This window comes from Macaca mulatta, chromosome 11, assembly GCF_049350105.2.
Source record: "Macaca mulatta isolate MMU2019108-1 chromosome 11, T2T-MMU8v2.0, whole genome shotgun sequence".
Lineage (NCBI taxonomy): Eukaryota > Metazoa > Chordata > Mammalia > Primates > Cercopithecidae > Macaca > Macaca mulatta.
The window spans coordinates 118,772,764-118,791,201 of NC_133416.1; the positions used below are offsets into that span (position 1 = coordinate 118,772,764).

Here is an 18,438-nt window from a genome sequence, read left to right on the forward strand (position 1 = left end):
TGCTGGGATTACAGGCGTAAGCGACTGCTCTCAGTCTTCTTCACTAATTTTTAGTGGCTTTTGTCATATCTCTATATTACAGGCAGTGGAACAGTTATTAAAAAGCAAAGACTTTGAAATCTCACAAGGTTAAAAATCTCAGCTTTGTCACTTCCTATCTCTTTGACCTAAGGGCAATTTCCTTAATTTCTCATATCCATCACTTCCTCATCTGTAAAAAGGATATGGCACTACCAGTCTGACAGGCTGGGCTGTTATAAGACTTAAAAGATATACAAGTAATGCTCTTGGCACAGCTCTCCTGAAACCTAATAGGCACACAATAAATGGTATTTATTTTATTACATAACATTTATTACATAAATAAAATGTTCATCATCTCTTTTCACATCATAGATAGCTAAATGTGGTTTTTTTCTTCAGAAAAAATGGCCACTACTACCACTTGGCTCAGAAATGCTAGTTTTTTTCTAAAATGTTTTATATAGAAAAAATTTTAATAATCAATAGACATTCTTATATATTTCCTCACCCTTTTAGATTGGGTTAAAAAGTATGGAGACTTCCAGCCGGGTGCGGTGGTTCACGCCTGTAATCCCAGCACTTTGGGAGGCCAAGGCAGGCAGATCACGAGGTCAGAAGATCGAGACCACGGTGAAACCCCACCTCTACTAAAAATACAAAAAATTAGCTGGGTGCGGTGGCGGGCGCCTGTAGTCCCAGCTACTCGGGAGGCGGAGGCAGGAGAATGGCGTGAACCCGAGAGACAGGGCTTGTAGTGAGCCGAGATCGCACCACTGCACTCTAGCCTGGGCAACAGAGCAAGACTCTGTCTCCAAAAAAAAAAAAAGTATGGAGACTTCCTATAGCATTTATAGACTATGAATAACTAAATTCCCTATCTGTCACAAATGTAAATTCCTCGTTTTCTTTATTTCTTCCCTTTTTTTTGGCAGTGGGGGGATAGGGTCTCTGTCACCTGGGATGGTAAACAGTGGCTCAATCATAGCTCACTGCAACCTCGAATTCCTGGGTTCAAGTGACCCTCCTGACTCAGCCTCCCAAGTAGCTGAGACTATAGACATCCACCACCATGCCCAGCTAATTTATTTTTGTAGAGATGGGACCTCACTATGTTGCCTAGGCTGGTCTTGAATTCCTGAGCTCAAACAGTCCTCTTCCCTTGGCCTCCCAAAGTGCTAGAATTATAGGTGTGAGCCACTGCATCTAGCGAAAATTCCTCATTTCTTTCCATTTTTCACATTGTTGAAGTATAGTCCTTCACCCAGAGAAGCTAGTGACTCAAGTTCCTGACTGATTAAAAGAAACTAATCATAACATTTTTTAATACCATCACTAGTTTTCTTGTCCTGTTCTCACTTGCATATACCTTTCAGAGATCCAAAACACAATGATAGTAACTCATTCATTCCATCTCTGCCACTTTCTGAGTGAATCTGAATAGGTCACTTAACCTCTCTGGGCCTTCATTTCCTCATGGGTAAAATGGGGACAGGATAACGGATGATCTAACAGGGCTATGTGGTAATCACATGAGATTATGTATGTCCTGGGAGAATAAACTCAGGGTAGGGCCTGGTCCACTCAATCCTGTTTCCCTCCTTTTTAATTATGACCCTAATCAATTTTTACAAGCTGAGGTCAGAAAGCTTCTCAAACATACTTATTTTTGTGCCTAGCCAGTGGCTGTCCCTGAAGCACTAAAAAGAACAAGACCCTTAGCAACATACCAGACTGCTGATGAGAGGGGCTGGAACGCAGTGATGTGACCATAGCTTCTGCAATCTTGAACTCCTGGGCTCAAACAATCCTCTCGCTTCAGCCTCGTGAGTAGCTGAAATTACAGGTGTGTGCTGCCATCCCCCATTAATTAAAAAATATTTTTTGTAGAGATGGGGTCTTGTTATGTTTCTCAGCCTGATCTTGAACTCCTGACCCTTCCCACTTCAGTCTCCCCATGGCGTGGGGAGGTTTACAGACATGACCCAGACCCATTCTTCAGATGGTTTTTCTTTTTTCTGGTTTTGTTTTGTTTTGTTTTTCTCTTCATCTAAAAGAACTCCTTTTAAGATTTTATGAGGCAGAAGTAAACAGTACCATCTCAAACACCTCAATACCATAAGGTGGCAGGGGTAATGTGAACTTTCTGTCTAGTCTATACTATCACATAAGCTCCAGAAAGAGAGAGACCTCATCTGGCTTATTCACTACTGTATTCCCAAGCCTCACAAGCAGGAGGTATACCAAAAATAAAAAAAAGGGTAGGGAATTAAACGTGGTATGCCTCTAAATGCCATGCTTTCTACATGACAGCTTTTTCTTGACAGGGTCAACTCCTACTGCCTAATAATAAAACCAACAGCCGGGCACGATGGCTCACGCCCGTAATCCCAGCACTTTGGGAGGCCGAGGTGGGTGGATCACTAGGTCAGGAGTTTGAGAACAGTCTGGCCAAGATGGTGAAACCCCATTTCTACTGAAAATACAAAAATTAGCAAGGCACGGTGGTGGGTGCCTGTAATCCCAGCTACTTAGGAGGCTGAGGCAGGAGAATCGCTTGAACCTGGGAGGCGGAGGTTGCAGTAAGCTGAGATCATGCCACTGCACTCCAGCCTGGGCGACAAGAGAGAAACAAACTCCATCTTAAAATAAATAAAGTAAAATAAAATAAAGTAAAACAAAACAAAACCAATAGTCTGGCTGGGCACCATGGCTCACACCTATAATCCCACCTCTTTGGAAGGTCGAGGTAGGCAGATCACTTGAGACTAGGAGTTCGAGACAAGGCTGACCAACATGGTGAAACCCCATTTCTACTAAAAATACAAAAATTAGTCAGGCACAGGAGTGCATGCCTGTAGTCTCAGCTACTCGGGAGGCTGAAACAGAAGAATCACCTGAACCCAGGAGGCAGAGGTTGCAGTGAGCTAAGATTGCACCACTGCACACCACTGTACTTCAGCCTGGGCAACACAGCGAGACTCCAGCTCAAAAAATAAAAATAAAACCAATAGTCACATATTCAACAAATTATTATTATTATTTTGAGACGCAGTCTCGTTCTGTCGCCCAGGCTGAAGTCCCCTGGCACGATCTCTGCTCACTGCCTCCTGGGTTCAAGAGAATCTCCTGGCCGGGCGTGGTGGCTCACGCCTGTAATCCCAGCACTTTGGGAGGCCGAGGTGGGCGGATCACAAGGTCAGGAGATCGAGACCATGGTGAAACCCCGTCTCTACTAAAAATAGAAAAAATTAGCCGGGCGCAGGGGCGGGCGCCTGTAGTCCCAGCTACTCGGGAGGCTGAGGCAGGAGAATGGCGTGAACCCGGGAGGCGGAGCTTGCAGTGAGCCGAGATTGCGCCACTGCACTCCAGCCTGGGCGACAGCGAGACTCCGTCTCAAAAAAAAAAAAAAAAAAGAGAATCTCCTGCCTCAACCTTCTGAGTCACTGAGACTATAGGTGTGCCACCACAAATAGCCAATTTCTGTATTTTTAATAAACACAGGGTAGGCCAGGCGCAGTGGCTCATGCCTGTAATTTCAGCACTTCGGGAGGCCGAGGCGGGTGGATCACAAGGTCAGGAGATTGAGACCATCCTGGCTAACACAGTGAAACCCAGTCTCTACTAAAAATACAAAAAATTAGCCAGGCGTGGTGGCAGGTGGCTGTAGTCCCACTCCTGCTGAGGCAGGAGATGGCGTGAAACCAGGAGTCGGAAGTTGCAGTGAGCCGAGATTGCGCCACTGCACTCCAGCCTGGGCGACAGAGTGAACTCCATCTCAAAAATAAATAAATAAACAAACAAACAAACACGGGGTTTCACCATGTTGGCCACGCTGGTCTTGAACTCCTGACCTCAGGGGATCTGCCCGCCTCGGCCTCCCAAAGTGCTGGGATTATTAAAGGCGTGAGCCACTGCACCTGGCCACAGCAAATTGATAACTTACTAAGCATACAAAGTTGTACAAGGCACTTGTTCCTACTGTCAAGATGCTCTAAATCTAGAAGGAAGATAATGCAAATACTTCCACATAAGTCAGATCCCAAATAAAGACATGCACTGCATGTTTCAGTTAACAACAGACCTATATACAATGATCAACTAGTAAGTTAAATTAAATTTATTCTTAAAGAAAGGTATTTTTGACCAGGCACAGTGGCTCACACCTGTAATCCCAGCACTTTGGGAGGTCAAGGTGGGTAGCTCACTTGAAGTCAGAGGTTACAAGTCTTAACTCCTAACCACACTGAACTTTCTGTCTGCAGAGAGTACTGGTCAAGAGTTCACAAAACGGCTAGGCATGATGGTGTGCACCCACAGTCCCAGCTTCTTGAGAAGCTGAGGTGGAAGGATTGCTGGAGCCCAGGAGTTCAATGCCCTGGGCAACACAGCAAGACCTCATCTCTGGCCAGGTGCGGTGGCTCACATCTGTAATCCCAGCACTTTGGGAGGCCGCAGCAGGTGGATCACCTGAGGTCAGAAGTTCGAGACCAGCCTGGCCAACATGGTGAAACCCCATCTCTACTAAAAACACAAAAATTAGTCGGGTGTGGTGGCACACACCTGTAATCCCAGCTATTCAGGAGGCTGAGGCAGAATAGTCGCTTGAATCTGGGAGGCCAAGACTGCAGTGAGCGGAGATAATGCCACTGCATTCCAGCCTGGGCGACAGAGCAAGACTCTGTCTCAAAAAACAAACTAAGAAAGATATTTATCAATTTAGTGTATCCTAACTGTACAGTGTTCATCTATGGTAGTATACAGTAATGTCCTAGGCCTGCACATTCACACACCACTCATACAATGACTCATCCCAAGCAACTTCCTGTCCCGCAAGCTCCATTCATGGTAAGTGACCTATTCAGATATACCACTTCTATCTTCTATGCTGTATTTTTACTTACCTTTTCTATGTTTAGATATGTTTAGATACATAAATACTTAACATTATGTTACCACTGCCAACAATATTCAGTACAGTAACATGCTATATAGATTTGTAGCCTAAGAGTAATACTGTGTACCACAGCCTATGTGTGTAGTAGGTATACCATCTAGGCTTGTGTAAGTATACTCTATATTTGCACAATGATGTGATCACCTAAAAAATTTCTCACAACACATCCCCATCATTAAGCAATGCATAAACACAGTTTCTCATCACCAAAGATGGTATGAATGTCAAATAAACACATGAAAAGATGCTCAATATCACTTTGCATTAGGGAAATGCAAAAGAAACCCACAATGAGGCCAGGCACAGTGGTTAACTCGTGTAATCCCAGCACTTTGGGAGGCTGAGGTAGACGAATCACTTGAGCCCAAGAGTTCAACACCAGTCAGGGCAACATAGTGAGACCTCTTCTCTACTAAAAATCAAAGCAAATTACCAGGTGTGGTGGTACACACCTGTGGTCCCAGCCAGGAGGCTGAGGCAGGAGGATCATTTGAGCCCAGGAGGTCAATGTTGCAGTAAGACAATATCGCACCACTGCACTCCACCCTGGATGACAGAGCAAGACCCTGTCTCAAAAAAAAAAAAAAAAAAAAATTAATACACTGTTAGGGGAAGAAAATATAGTACAGTCACTTTAGCAAACAGTTTAGCAATTACTTTTAAAATTAAATAAACACTCACAGGATTATATGTACCCTGGAAAAATAAACACTTTCCACAAAACCCAGCAATCTCATTTCCATGCATGCCAACCAAGAGAAATAAAATCGTATGTTCACACAAAACTTGTACATAAATATTCACACCAGCTTTATTTTTGTCTTTCTTTTTTTTTTTTGAGACAAGAGTTTCGCTCTTGTTGCCCAGGCTGGAGTGTGCAATGGTGCAATCTCAGCTGACTGCAACCTCCACCTCCCGGGTTCAAGCAATTCTATTGCCTCAGCCTCCTGACTGGGTTTACAGGCATGCGCCACCACGCCTGGCTAACTTCATATTTTTAGTAGAGATGGGGTTTCTCCATGTCAGTCAGGCTGGTCTCAAACTCCCAACCTTAGATGATCCGCCTGCCTCGGCCTCCCAAAGTGCTGGGACTATAGGCGTGAGACATCGCACCTGGCCTCCAGCTTTATTTTTAATAGCCAAAACCTGCTAACTCAATGTCCACCAGTAGATGAACAAACTGGTACATGCATATAATAGACTACTACTCAACAATAAAGAGAAAGAAACTACTGAGTAACATGCAATAGTACAGATGACTTCCTTTTATTTTGAGACAGAGTCTCACTATGTCACCCAGGCTGGAGTGCAGTGGCTCCATCTTGGCTCACTGCAACCTCTGCCTCCTGGGTTCAAGCGATTCTCCTGTCTCAGCCCCCTCGAGTAGCTGGGATTACAGGAGCGCGCCACTGTGCCCAGCTAATTTTTGTATTTTTAGTAGACATGGGGGTCTCACCATGTTGGCCAGGCTGGTCTTGAACTCCTGACCTCCGGTGATCCACCCACCTCAGCCTCCCAAAGTGCTGGGATTACAGGTGTGAGCCACCAGGCCCGGCCAGAGATGACATCTTGCTGTGTTGCCCAGCGCCTTGAACTCCCAGGCTCCAGCGATCCTCCCACCTCAGCTCCCCAAGTAGCTGGGACTATGGGTGCACGCCATCATGCCTAGCCATTTTGTGAACTGTTGACCAATGCTCCTCTCTGCAGACAGAAAGTTCGGTGTGGTTAGGAGTTAAATGGGAAGAAAGAGGAGGCTGGGTGCAGTGGCTTATGCCTGTAATCCCTTCCAACACTTTGGAAAGCCAAGGTAGGAGGTTCACTTGAGCCCAGGAGTTCGACACCAGCCTGGGCAACAGAGCAAGATCCTGTCGGGGGGGGGGTGCGGGGGAAGAAATTAGCTGGACATGGTGATACACACCTGTAGCCCCAGGCCAGGTACTCAGCAAGCTGAGGTGGGATGAATGCTTGAGCCCAAGAATTCGAGGTTACACAGTTACAGTAAGCTATGATCGTGCCACTACACTCCACCCTGAGCAACAGAGAAAGACTCTGTCTCCAAAAAAACAAAAGATGACAATGGGAGGTGGGTGTAGTCCCAGCTACTCAGGAGGCAGAATCATCTGGGCTCAGGAGTTAAAGGTCAGCCTGAGCAACATAATAAGACCCTGTCTCTTAGGAACAAAACGGCAGGGGGAGAGAGTAGGTGGGGGGTGGGGGAGAGAGGAAGGGGTGGGAGAGACAGAGAAAGAAAAATAAAAGAAGAAATAAAAAGAGGTAGAGAAAGGAAGGAAGGGGGGGAGGGAGTGAGGGGAGGAGGCAGCAGGGAGGGGAGAAAAGAAGAAAGGAAAGGAAGGATGAAGAAAAAGAAAAATGACAGTGAAAGGCCAGGCGTGGTGGCTGATGACTGTAATCCCAGCACTTTGGGAGGCCGAGGCAGGTGGATCACCTAAGGTCATGAGTTCGAGACCAGCCTGGCCAACATGTTGATACCCCGTCTCTACTAAAATATAAAACTTAGCTGACCATGGTGGCAGGTGCCTGTAGTACCAGCTACTTGGGAGGCTAAGACAGGGGAATAGCTTGAACCTGGGAGAGGGAGGTTGCAATGAGTCAAGATTGCACCACGGCACTCCAGTCTCGGCAACAGAGCGAGACTCCATCTCAAAAAAAAAAAAAAAAAAAAAAAAAGCAATGTATTAGAAATAGAAGTACATCAGATTCTAATGTCAGTTATGCAGCCAATGATGAGATACTCTGGCAAATAACCCTCTTGGTCTCAATTTATTCACCTGTAAATAGAATGAGTACTAAAAAACCACCAGAGCCAGAGAAATCCAAACTATCAGGCAAAGGGAGGGGCCCACTGAGAACCAGCCCAGCAACCCGACCACAGCTGGTCTTCCCTGGACACCATGAACCACACTGTCCAAACCTCTTCACTCCCACCAACATCGGCCATCCCCCTAACTATGAGATGCTCAAGGAGGAGCAAGAGGTGGCTGTGCTGGGGGTGCCCCACAACCATGCTCCCCTGATGTCCACCATGATCTACATCCACAGCAAGAACTCCATGCCCGACCATGTTGTCTGGTCCCTGTTCAACACCTACTTCATGAACTCCTGCTGCCTGGGCTTCATAGCACTGGTCTACTCTGTGAAGTCTAGGGACAGGAAAATGGTTGGCGACCTGACCAGGGCCCAGGCCTACACCTCCACCGCCAAGTGCCTGAACATCTGGGACCTGACTGTGCACATCATCATGACCATTCTGCTCATCATCATCCTAGTGTTGATCTTTCATGTCTATCAATAGATCAGGAGGCATCATCTAGGCCAGGAGCTCTGCCCATGATCTGAATCCCACATACTCCACCTTCCATTCCTCGCCCTGCCCCCAAAGCCAAGTCCTGTATCAGCCCTTTATCCTCACACACTTTTCTACAATGGCATTCAATAAAGTGCTCGTGTTTCTGGTTAAAAAAAAAAAACAAAACAAACACTAGAGTCATTTCAACTCCAAATGTGTTTGACTCTACATTGTTGAACATCTACTATGTGCCAAGAACAGAACATAAGAATAATCTAGGCTGAGTGTGCTGGCTCACAGCCTTAACCCCAACACTTTGGGAGGCCAAGGCAAGAGGACTACTTGAGGGCAGAAGTTCAAAACCAGCCTGGGTAACAGTGAGACTGTCTCTACAAAAAATTTTTTAAATTGTAGGGAGCAGCACTTTGGGAGGCCAAGGCAGGCAGATCACTTGAGCTCAAGAGTTTGAGGCCAACCTGGGCAACATGGTAAGACCCTGTCTCTACTAAAAATACAAAAAATTAACCAGGCATGATGGTGCACGCATGTGTTACCAAGCTACTCAGGAGGATGAAGCATGAGAACTGCTTGAACTCGGGAGGTGGAGGTTGGAGTGAGCAGAAATTGCACCACCGCACTCCAGCCTGGGTGACAGAGCGAGACAGTGTCTCCAAAACAAAACAAGAAAACAAAAAAAAAAATTGAAGGGTGTAATGGTGCATGTGCCTGTGGTCCCAGCTACTCAGGAGGCTGAGACGGGAGGATCACTTGAGGCTGCAATAAGCCATGATCGCAATACTGTACTCCAACCTGGGCAATAATGCAAGATCCCATCTCAAAAAATGAATACATAAAAACAGAAAATATTAAGACTTTAGTATCTCACTTTATAAAGAAGGTATTGTTTCCCTTTTTTTTTTTCCGAGACAGAGACACGCTCTGTCACCCAGGCTGGAGTGCAGTGGCGCGATCTCGGCTCACTGCAACCTCCACCTCCTGGGTTCAAGCGATTCCCCTGCCTCAGCCTCCCAAGTAGCCGGGACTACAGATGCATACCACCACGCCCAGCTAATTTTTTGTATTTTAGTAGAGATGAGTTTTCACCATGTTGGCCAGGTTGGTCTTGATCTCCTGACCTCATGATCCGCCCGCCACGGCCTCCCAAAGTGCTGGGATTACAGGCATGAGCCACCATGCCCAGCCAAGGAAGGAATTCTTTCTCTTTTAATAAATAAACTAAGCCTGAGAGCGGCTGAGTAACTTGCCCAAACTTCTGACCAAGTAGTAAGTGCCAACCATCCAAGAAACAGGGATACAATCAATAGTGAATAAAACAAAGTTCCTGCTTTCATAGAACTTAAATTTAATTACTAAAGAGTGAACCATGGCCGGGAGCGGTAGCTGATGCCTGTAATCCCAACACGTTGGGAGGCCGAGGCGGGCGGACCACCTGAGGTCAGGAGTTCAAGACCAGCCTGAACAACATGGCAAAACCCTGTCTCTACTAAAAACACAAAAATTAGCTGGGCATGGTGGTGGGTCCTTGTAATCCCAACTATTTGGGAGACTGAGGCAGGAGAATCACTTGAACCCAGGAGGCTGAGGTTGCAGTGAGCCAAGATCACACCATTGCACTCCAGCCTGGGCAACACAGCAAGACTACGACTGGAAAAAAAAAAAAAAAAAGAGTGAGCCATGATTCCAGCTTAGACTGGAGCTGCCAGATAAAATACAAGATGCTCAGTTAAATTTCAACTTTAGATAAGTAACTTTCTTCTATGCAATTTGATACACAATTATACTAAAAAATTAGTCAATGTTCATCAAAAATTCAAATTTAACTGAGTGTCTTGTATTTTTATTTGCCAAATCTGACAACCCTAGCTTAGATATAACCTCAAAACTCTTCCTCAAACCTTTAACTGCATTTCTGTAGCTCTAAAGCAGTAACTTTCTGACTGTATCAATAAAAAATTACTTTAAAAAATTTTGGGCTAGGTGCGGTGGCACATCCCTGTAATCCCAGCATTTCTGAATGCCAAGGTGGGTGGATCACCTGAGCTCCAGAGTTCAAGACCAGCCTGAACAACATGGCAAAACCCCATCTCTACAAAAAATACAAAAATTAGCCAGGCATGGGGGCGTGCTCCTGTAGTCCCAGTCACTCAGGAGGCTGAGGTGGGAGGATCGCTTGAGCCCAGGAGACAGAGGTTGCAGTGAGCCGAGACTGCACCACTGCATTCTAGCCTTGGTGACAAAGACCCTGTCTCAAAAAAAGGAAAAAAAAAAAAAAATTAATTGAACCACTGCTGCTCAAGGCAGAGCAGGACTAGTCCATAGGCAATGTGCCTAGAGTTGGCCAAAAACTACATTTTGAATTACAATGCAGTATATATACATTAACTCAAACCAAAGCTTAAAACAATTCTTGGCAGCTGGGCGCAGTGGCTCACACCTGTAATCCCAGCACTTTGGGAAGCTGAGGCAGGTGGATTCCAAGGTCAAGAGATCAAGACCATCCTGGCCAACATGGTGAAACCCCATCTCTACTAAAAATACAAAAATTAGGTCAGGCATGATAGCTCACGCCTGTAATCCCAGCACTTTGGAAGGCCGAGGAAGGTGGATCACCTGAGGTCAGGAGTTCGAGACCAGCCTGACCAACAAGGAGAAACCCTGTCTCTACTAAACTACAAAATTAGCCAGGCGTGGTGGCCCATGTCTGTAATCCCAGCTAATCAGGAGGCTGAGGCAGGAGAACTGCTTGAATCCAGGAGGCAGACTGGGCCACTGCACTCCAGCCTCGGCAACTAAGAGTGAAACGCCATCTCAAAAACAATTATTTCAATAATGCAGTGTGTCCTAACACTTCCTATTCATTTTTCTAAAAATGCTTGTCATAATCCACTAATGTAATTTCACAATCTACTAAGGGGTCATGACCCGCCGATTGAAAAATACTTCTCTGGGAGATATAAAAAAATCATTTAACCTGGCGTTATGAGTCACCATTATGAGCACATTAATTAACTACATTGTGCTATAAAACAGTAGTGCCCTTAGGGCCTAAAGTATACAGCTACAAACTTAGTCAAAACTCCCAGGCCAGGAGTGATGGCTCATGCCTGTAATCCCAGCACTTTGGGAGGCCTAGGTGGGTGGATCACCTGAGGTCAGGAGTTCAAGACCAGACTGTCCAAAATGGCAAAACCCCATCTCTACCAAAAATACAAAAATTAGCCGTGTGTGGTGGCGGGCACCTGTAATCCCAGCTACTCAGGAGGCAGAGGCAGGAGAATCGCTTGAAGCTGGGAGGCAGAGGTTGCAGTGAGCCAAGATTGTACTACTGCACTCCAGCCTGGGCAACAGAGCAAGATTCTATGTCAAAAAAAAAGCCAGGTGTTGGCCGGGCACGGTGGCTCAAGCCTGTAATCCCAGCACTTTGGGAGGCTGAGGCGGGTGGATCACGAGGTCAGGAGATCGAGACCAACCTGGCTAACATGGTGAAACCCCGTCTCTACCAAAAATACAAAAAACTAGCCTGGCGTGGTGGTGGGCGCCTGTAGTCCCAGCTACTCGGAGGCTGAGGCGGGAGAATGGCGTGAACCCGGGAGGTGGAGCTTGCAATGAGCCGAGATCGCGCCACTGCACCCCAGTCTGGGCGACACAGCGAGACTCTGTCTCAAAAAAAAAAAAAAAAAAGCCAGGTGCATTGGCTCACGCCTGTGGTCCCAGCATTTTGGGAGGCTGAGGCAGGCAGATCACCTGAGATCAGGAGTTCAAGACCAGCCTGGCCAATGTGGGGAAACCCCGTCTCTACTAAAAATACAAAAATTAGCCGGGCATGGTGACCAACGTCTGTAATCTCAGCTACTCAGAAGTCTGAGGCAGGAGAACTGCTTGAACCCGGAAGGCAGAGCTACAGTGAGAGGAGATGGTGCCACTGCACTCTAGCCTGGGTGACAAGAGCGAAACTCCATCTCAAAAACAACAACAAAAAAAAACCTCCCAGAATGGTGTATTTTTTGAGCTCTTGTGTCCTTTTTTTAGTAATTCTCCAGTCTCTTTGTTTTGTTTTTTGAGACAGGGTCTCATTTTAATGCCCAGGCTGGAGTGCACTGGTGCAATCACGGCTCACTTCAACATCCAGACTCAAGTGAACCACTCGCCTCGGCCTCCCAAGTAGCTGAGACTACAGACGTGCATGACCACGCCCAGCTAAATTTTTAGTATAAATATTTTTTGTTGAGACGGGGATTGCCTTTGTTGCCCAGGCTGGACCTGCACTCCTGGGCTCAGGTAATCTGCCTGCTTCAGCCTCCCAAAGTGTTGGAATTACAGGTGTGAGACACAATGCCCAGCCATCAGTCTTCCAAATGTGTTTTTTGTATTTTTCAGAGAGTCTCGCTCTGTCACCCAGGCTGGGACACAGTGACACAATCTGAATCTGAGCTCACTGCAACCTTCGACTCTGAGGTTCAAGCGATTCTCCTGCTTCAACCTCCCAAGTAGCTGGGATTACAGGCGCACGTCCTGCCCCACGCCCAGCTTTATTCTTTTTTTTTTTTTTTTTTGAGACAGAGTCTCCCTCTGTCGCTAGGCTAGAGTACAGTGGCCCAATCTCGGCTCACTGCAACCTCTGCCTCCTGGGTTCAAGCAATTCTCCTGCCTCAGCCTCCTGAGTAGCTGGGATTATAGACATGCACCACTACGCCCAGCTAATTTTTTTGTATTTTTAGTAGAGATGGGGTTTCACCCTGTTGGCCAGGATGGTCTCAACCTCTTGACCTTGTGATGTGCCCTCCTCAGCCTCCCAAAGTGCTGGAATTACAGGGGTGAGCCACCAAGCCCAGCCCTTTTTCTGTTTTTTAGTAGAGTCAGGGTTTCACCACATTGGCCAGACTGGTCTCAAACTCCTGACCTCAAGTGATCCACCGTGCCCAGCCAAGTCTTTCAACTTTCTATCACGCTACTGTTATTTCTCATTGTGGTTAATATATCTGCCTCTGAAAATATTACTTTTCTACTTGCTGCCAATATGTATATCACAAAAGAAAGCTAGATAGAATCATGTGTAAAGTAAAAGTAAGTTCTCAAAGAGGCCATAAAGAACTCTCCAGACCAGAGGCTGAAGCAGGAGGAGTTTAGGCCCAGGAGTTGGAGGCCAGTCTGAGCAACATAACAAGACCCCCATTTCTACCAAAAAAAAAAAACAAAAAAAACAAAAAAAAAAAACCTCTCCTTTCTATAATTTGCTCAAGCTTCAGTGAAAAGACATTTAGTCTTTAATTCCTGATTTCCAAATGCGTTTCAGGAATGAAAATAGTTAACTGCACAAAGTCCACAATAAATGTTTATAAACCCGAAAAGAAAAATGCAGTCAGTACGTGTTTCAAAACCAGCCCTTTATAAAAAACTAAAATTATAATCAAGATTAATTCCACTTAGAAAAATTATTAAGAACATTTTAACATGACTTTAAAAAGCAATATGAAAAATGTCAACGAAAAATATTTGACCTGGCTAGCCACGGTGCCTCACGCATGTAATTAAAGCACTTTGGGAAAACTAGGTGGATGGATCACTTGAATTTAAGAGTTTGAGACCAGCCTGGGCAACACGGCTAAACCCTGTCTCTCCAAAATATACAAAAACCGGGCATGGCTGCATGTACCTGTAGTTCCAGCTACTCAGGAGACTGAGGTAGGAGGACTGCTTGAGCCCAGGATGTTGAGGCTGCAAATGAGCCATGACCATACCACTATACTCCAACCTGGCCAACAGGGTAAGATCCAGTCTCAAAAAAAGAAAAAAAAAAAAATTTTGATCATTGGCAACACAGTTCAATAAAGCCTCTCAAGGCAATGGCTTCAGGAGACCAATATTCTAAAGCTCTGATACAGTTAATAAAAATAAACCATGTTCACTTATATTGCCAACAAGCCTCATACCACAACTAATGAGTTTTAAAAAGACTTCATTACAGAATGACATTTTATTCCATTCCCAAAATGTAGTTAGCTATTAATCATGGCACAAAACTGACATTTTCGGGCTGGACACAGTGGCTCACGCCTGTAACACCAGCATGTTAGGAGGCCTAGGTGGGTGGATCACTCGAGGCTATGATTTCAAGATCAACATGTCAAAACTCCACATCTACTGAAAATACAAAAAAACCAGGCAGGCACTGTGGGGCACACCAGTAGTTCCAACTACTCAGGAGGCTGAGGTGGGAGGATGGCTTGAACCCGGGAGACAGAGGTTGCAGTGAGCCATATTTGCAGCACTGCACTCCGGCCTTAGCAACAGAGTCAGATCCTGTCACGAAAATAAATAAATAAATAAATAAATAAAAGAAATTGACATTTTATAGTCACTTGACACAACTTCAGGGTTTAAATTACAAGCAATCTATGTAAGTATCGTTAAACGTTAATGAGAATTTCAAATTTTCACATGAATGCAAACACAGATAATTACCAGCAAATAAAAAGTCAAGGTTGCCAGGCGTGGGAGGCTGAGGCAGGTGGATCACTCGAGGCCAGGAGTTTGAGACCAACCTGGCCAATATGGTGAAACCCAGTCTCTACTAAAATACAAAAATTAGCTGGGCGAGATGGCGCATGCCTGTAGTCCCAGCTACTCAGGAGGCTGAGGCAGAAAAATGTCTTTAACCCAGGAGGCAGAGACTGTAGTGAGCCGAGATGGCGCCACTGCACTCCAGCCTGGGCGACAAAGCGAGACTCCGTCTCAAAAAAAATAAAAATAAAAAATAAAAAGTTAAGGTTAACAGCTGTGACAAGTTTTAATTAACAACCCAGACTCATAAAAATACTAAACCAGGCCAGGCATGGTGGCTCATGCCTGTAATCCCAGCACTTTGGGAAGCCGAGGCAGGCGGATCATGAGGTCAGGAGATCAAGACCATCCTGGCTAACACAGTGAAACCCCGTCTCTACTAAAAATACACAAAAAAAAATTAGCCAAGCATGGTGGCGGGCACCTGTAGTCCCAGCTACTCGGGACGCTGAGGCAGAAGGATGGCATGAACTTGGGGGGCGGAGCTTGCAGTGAGCCAAGATGGCACCACTGCACTCCAGCCTGGGTGACAGAGCGAGACTCCGTCTCAAAAAAAACAATAAAAACAAAAACTAAACCAAGCCGGTCACGGTGGCTCACTCCTGTAATCCCAGCACTTTGGAAGGCCGAGGCAGTTGGATCACCTAAGGTCAGGAGTCCAAGACCAGCCTGGCCAACATGATGAAACCCCATCTCTACTAAAAATACAAAAATTAGCCAGGCGTGGTGGCACACACCTATAATCCCAGCTACTCGGGAGGCTGAGGCAGGACAATCACTTGAACTATGGAGGCAGAGGTTGCAGTGAGCCGAGATCACACCACTGCATTCCGGCCTGGGTGACAGGATGACACCCCGCAACACACGCACACACAAATAATAATAATAATTTAAATCAGCCAGGCATAGTGGCTCACACCTGTAATCCCAGCACCTTGGGAAGCCAAGGAGGGCAAATTGTTTGAGGTCAGGAATTCAAGGCCATCCTGGGCAACAAGTTAAAACCTCTGTCCCTACAAAAAAAAAAAAAAAAAAAAAAAAAAGCCACGCGCAGGGGCTTACGCCTGTAATTCCAACACTTTGGGAGGCCAAGGTAGGTGGATCACCTGAGGTCGGGGTTGAAGACCAGACTGACCAACATGATGAAACCCCATCTCTACCAATAACAAAAAAAATTAGCCAGGTGTGGGGGTACATGCCTATAATCCCAGCTACTCAGGAGGCTGAGGCATGAGAATCACTTGAACCCAGGAGGCAGAGATTGCAGTGAGCCGAGATCCTGCCACTGCACTTCAGCCTGGGCAACAGAGTCAAACAAAAATTTTGCTGGGCATGGTGGCACATGCCTGTGGTCTCAGATACTCAGGAGGCTGAGATGGGAGAGGATCACCTGGGCCTGAGAACTTGAGGTTGCAATGAGCCATGATGATGCCACTGCACTCCCTCCTGGGCGACAGAGCTAGACCCCGTCTCAAAAAATAAATAAGGCCGGGCCCAGTGGCTCAAGCCTGTAATCCCAAAACTTTGGGAGGCCAAGACAGGCAGATCACCTAAGGTCAGGAGTTCAAGACCAGCCTGGCCAACATGGTGAAACCCCATCTCTACTAAACAAAACAAAAAAATACAAAACTTTGCCAGGTGTGGTGGTGCACGCCTGTAATACCAGCTACTCAGAAGGCTGAGGCAGGAGAATCACTTGAACCTGGGAGGCAGAGGTTACAGTGAGCCGAGATCATGCCACTGCTTTCCAGCCTGGGTGACAGAGTGAGACTCTGTCTCAAAATAAATAAATATCCGAGGATTTAACATTTAAGTAGATTTCACACCACATAAGTACAGAACTACATACATTAAAAACAAAGATAAGAAAATAGACCTCCTATTTTAGCAAGCCAAAATCAAGGTTACAAAAAGATATCCTGAAGGTCAAGGACCGTCCGTGACTGTATTCTTAAAACAAGACTGTTAGGGGGCCGGGCACAGTGGCTCACGCCTGTAATCCCAGCACTGGGCAGATCACAAGGTCAGGAGATCGAGACCATCCTGCCCAATATGGTGAAACCCCGTCTCTACTAAAAATACAAAAATTAACTGGGCATCGTGGCATGCGCCTATAGTCCCAGCTACATGGGAGGCTAAGGCAGGAGAATCACTTGAACCTGGGAAGCGGAGGTTGCAGTGAGCTGAGATGGCATCACTGTACTCCAGTCTGGTGACAGTGAGACTCCGTCTGGAAAAAAAAAAAAAAGAAAGAAAAAAAAAAGAAAGCCTGTTAGGAACCAGACTGCACAACACGAGCTGTGTGAGCATTAGCACCTGAGCCCCACCTGTCAGATCAGGTGCAGTGTTAGGCTCTCACAGGAGCACAAACTCTACTGGGAACTGCGCATGGCGAAGGATGTAGGTTGTGTGCTCTTAATGAGAATGAACCTAACAAATGCGTAATGATCTGAGGTGGAACAGTTTCTTTTTTTGTTTTTGTTTTTTTTTGAGACGGGGTCTCACTTTGTCCCCCAGGCTGGAGTGCAGTAGCTCGATCTCGGCTCACTCCAAGCTCCGCCTCCCGAGTTTCATGCCATTCTCTGGCCTCAGCCTCCCCAGTAGCTGGGACTACTGGCGCCCTCCAACATGCCCAGCTAACTTTTTTGTATTTTTAGTAGAGACAGGGTTTCACCGTGTTAACCAGGATGGTCTCGAACTCCTGACCTCATGATCCGCCCGCCTCAGCCTCCCAAAGTGCTGGGATTACAGGCGTGAGCCACCGCACCTGGCCGGTAGAACAGTTTCATCTCAAAATCATCCCCTGCCCCTGTGGAAAAACCATCTTCCATAAAACTGGTCCCTAGTGTCAAAAAGGTTGGGGACCATTGCCTTAAAATACACAGCAGGATCTTGTGTATATATTATGTCTCCATTTATTTCAAGGGAGGGGCCCTGGAACTTAAAATTTAAAAATAAAAATAAAAATAAAGAGGGGGGCACTGTGCAGTGGCTCACACCTGTAATCTCAGCACTTTGGGAAACTGAGACAGGAGGACTGCTTGAGTCCAGGAGTTTGAGACCAATCTGGGCAACACGGCAGGACCCTGTCTCTACAAAAAATTTAAATGTTAGCCAGCTGGTGTGTACCTGTAGTCCCAGCCACGCAGGAGGCTAAGGCAGGAGAAATGCTTGAGCCCCGAAGATTGAGGCTGCACTCCAGCCTGGGTGACAGAGGGAGACCTTGACTCTAAAAGAAAAATAATAAATGGAGAGGTGTAATAAAATCCTACAAATGTTGCTTTGGGCAAGTTCCCTAATCTCTCAAAGCTTAGGGTTTTTGCCTTCCATTTTTAAGATTTAGGAATTTTTGTTGTTGATGTTACTGTTCTTTGAGAAACAGAGTAGGCCGCGCACAATGGCTCACGGCTGTAACCCCAGCACTTTGGGAGGCCAAGGCGGTGGACCACCCAAGGTCAGGAGTTCGAGACAAGCCTGACCAACATGGTGAAACCCCATCTCTACTAAAAATGCAAAAATTAGCTGCGCGGGGTGGCAGGCACCTGTAATCTCAGCTACTCAGAAGGCTAAG

General features: G+C 46.2%; 1 protein-coding gene, 3 long non-coding RNA genes and 1 pseudogene across 55 annotated transcripts in view; 3 read left to right on the forward strand and 2 right to left on the reverse strand.

Moving 5' to 3' along the window:
* The window catches only part of LOC144333082 (uncharacterized), a 31,829-nt gene extending 15,918 nt beyond the window's left edge, over positions 1–15,911 (forward strand). Inside the window, exon 3 of the long non-coding RNA XR_013401434.1 lies at positions 15,182–15,911. This is a non-coding gene — a long non-coding RNA (uncharacterized LOC144333082). The remainder of the gene's footprint in view (positions 1–15,181) is intronic.
* Positions 1–18,438, reverse strand: part of ATXN2 (ataxin 2) — a 151,754-nt gene that overhangs the window by 124,464 nt on the left and 8,852 nt on the right. The gene's annotated exons all lie outside the window — the stretch shown is intronic.
* LOC144333091 (uncharacterized) lies at positions 924–7,675 on the forward strand. Of its 2 annotated transcripts, none has more exons than XR_013401447.1 (3): positions 924–2,432; positions 6,931–7,252; positions 7,316–7,675. It is a non-coding gene; the product is annotated as an uncharacterized LOC144333091 (long non-coding RNA). The 2 variants fall into 2 exon arrangements; XR_013401448.1 differs by having other exon boundaries at positions 925–2,432; positions 7,319–7,667.
* LOC144333076 (uncharacterized) lies at positions 2,028–17,135 on the reverse strand. Its single transcript, XR_013401428.1, has 2 exons — positions 15,999–17,135; positions 2,028–2,468 (listed from the first exon to the last, which is right to left on the reverse strand). It is a non-coding gene; the product is annotated as an uncharacterized LOC144333076 (long non-coding RNA).
* LOC107001016 (interferon-induced transmembrane protein 3 pseudogene) lies at positions 7,891–9,241 on the forward strand (annotated as a pseudogene). The gene has a single exon (XR_001448216.3). The product of XR_001448216.3 is annotated as an interferon-induced transmembrane protein 3 pseudogene (transcript).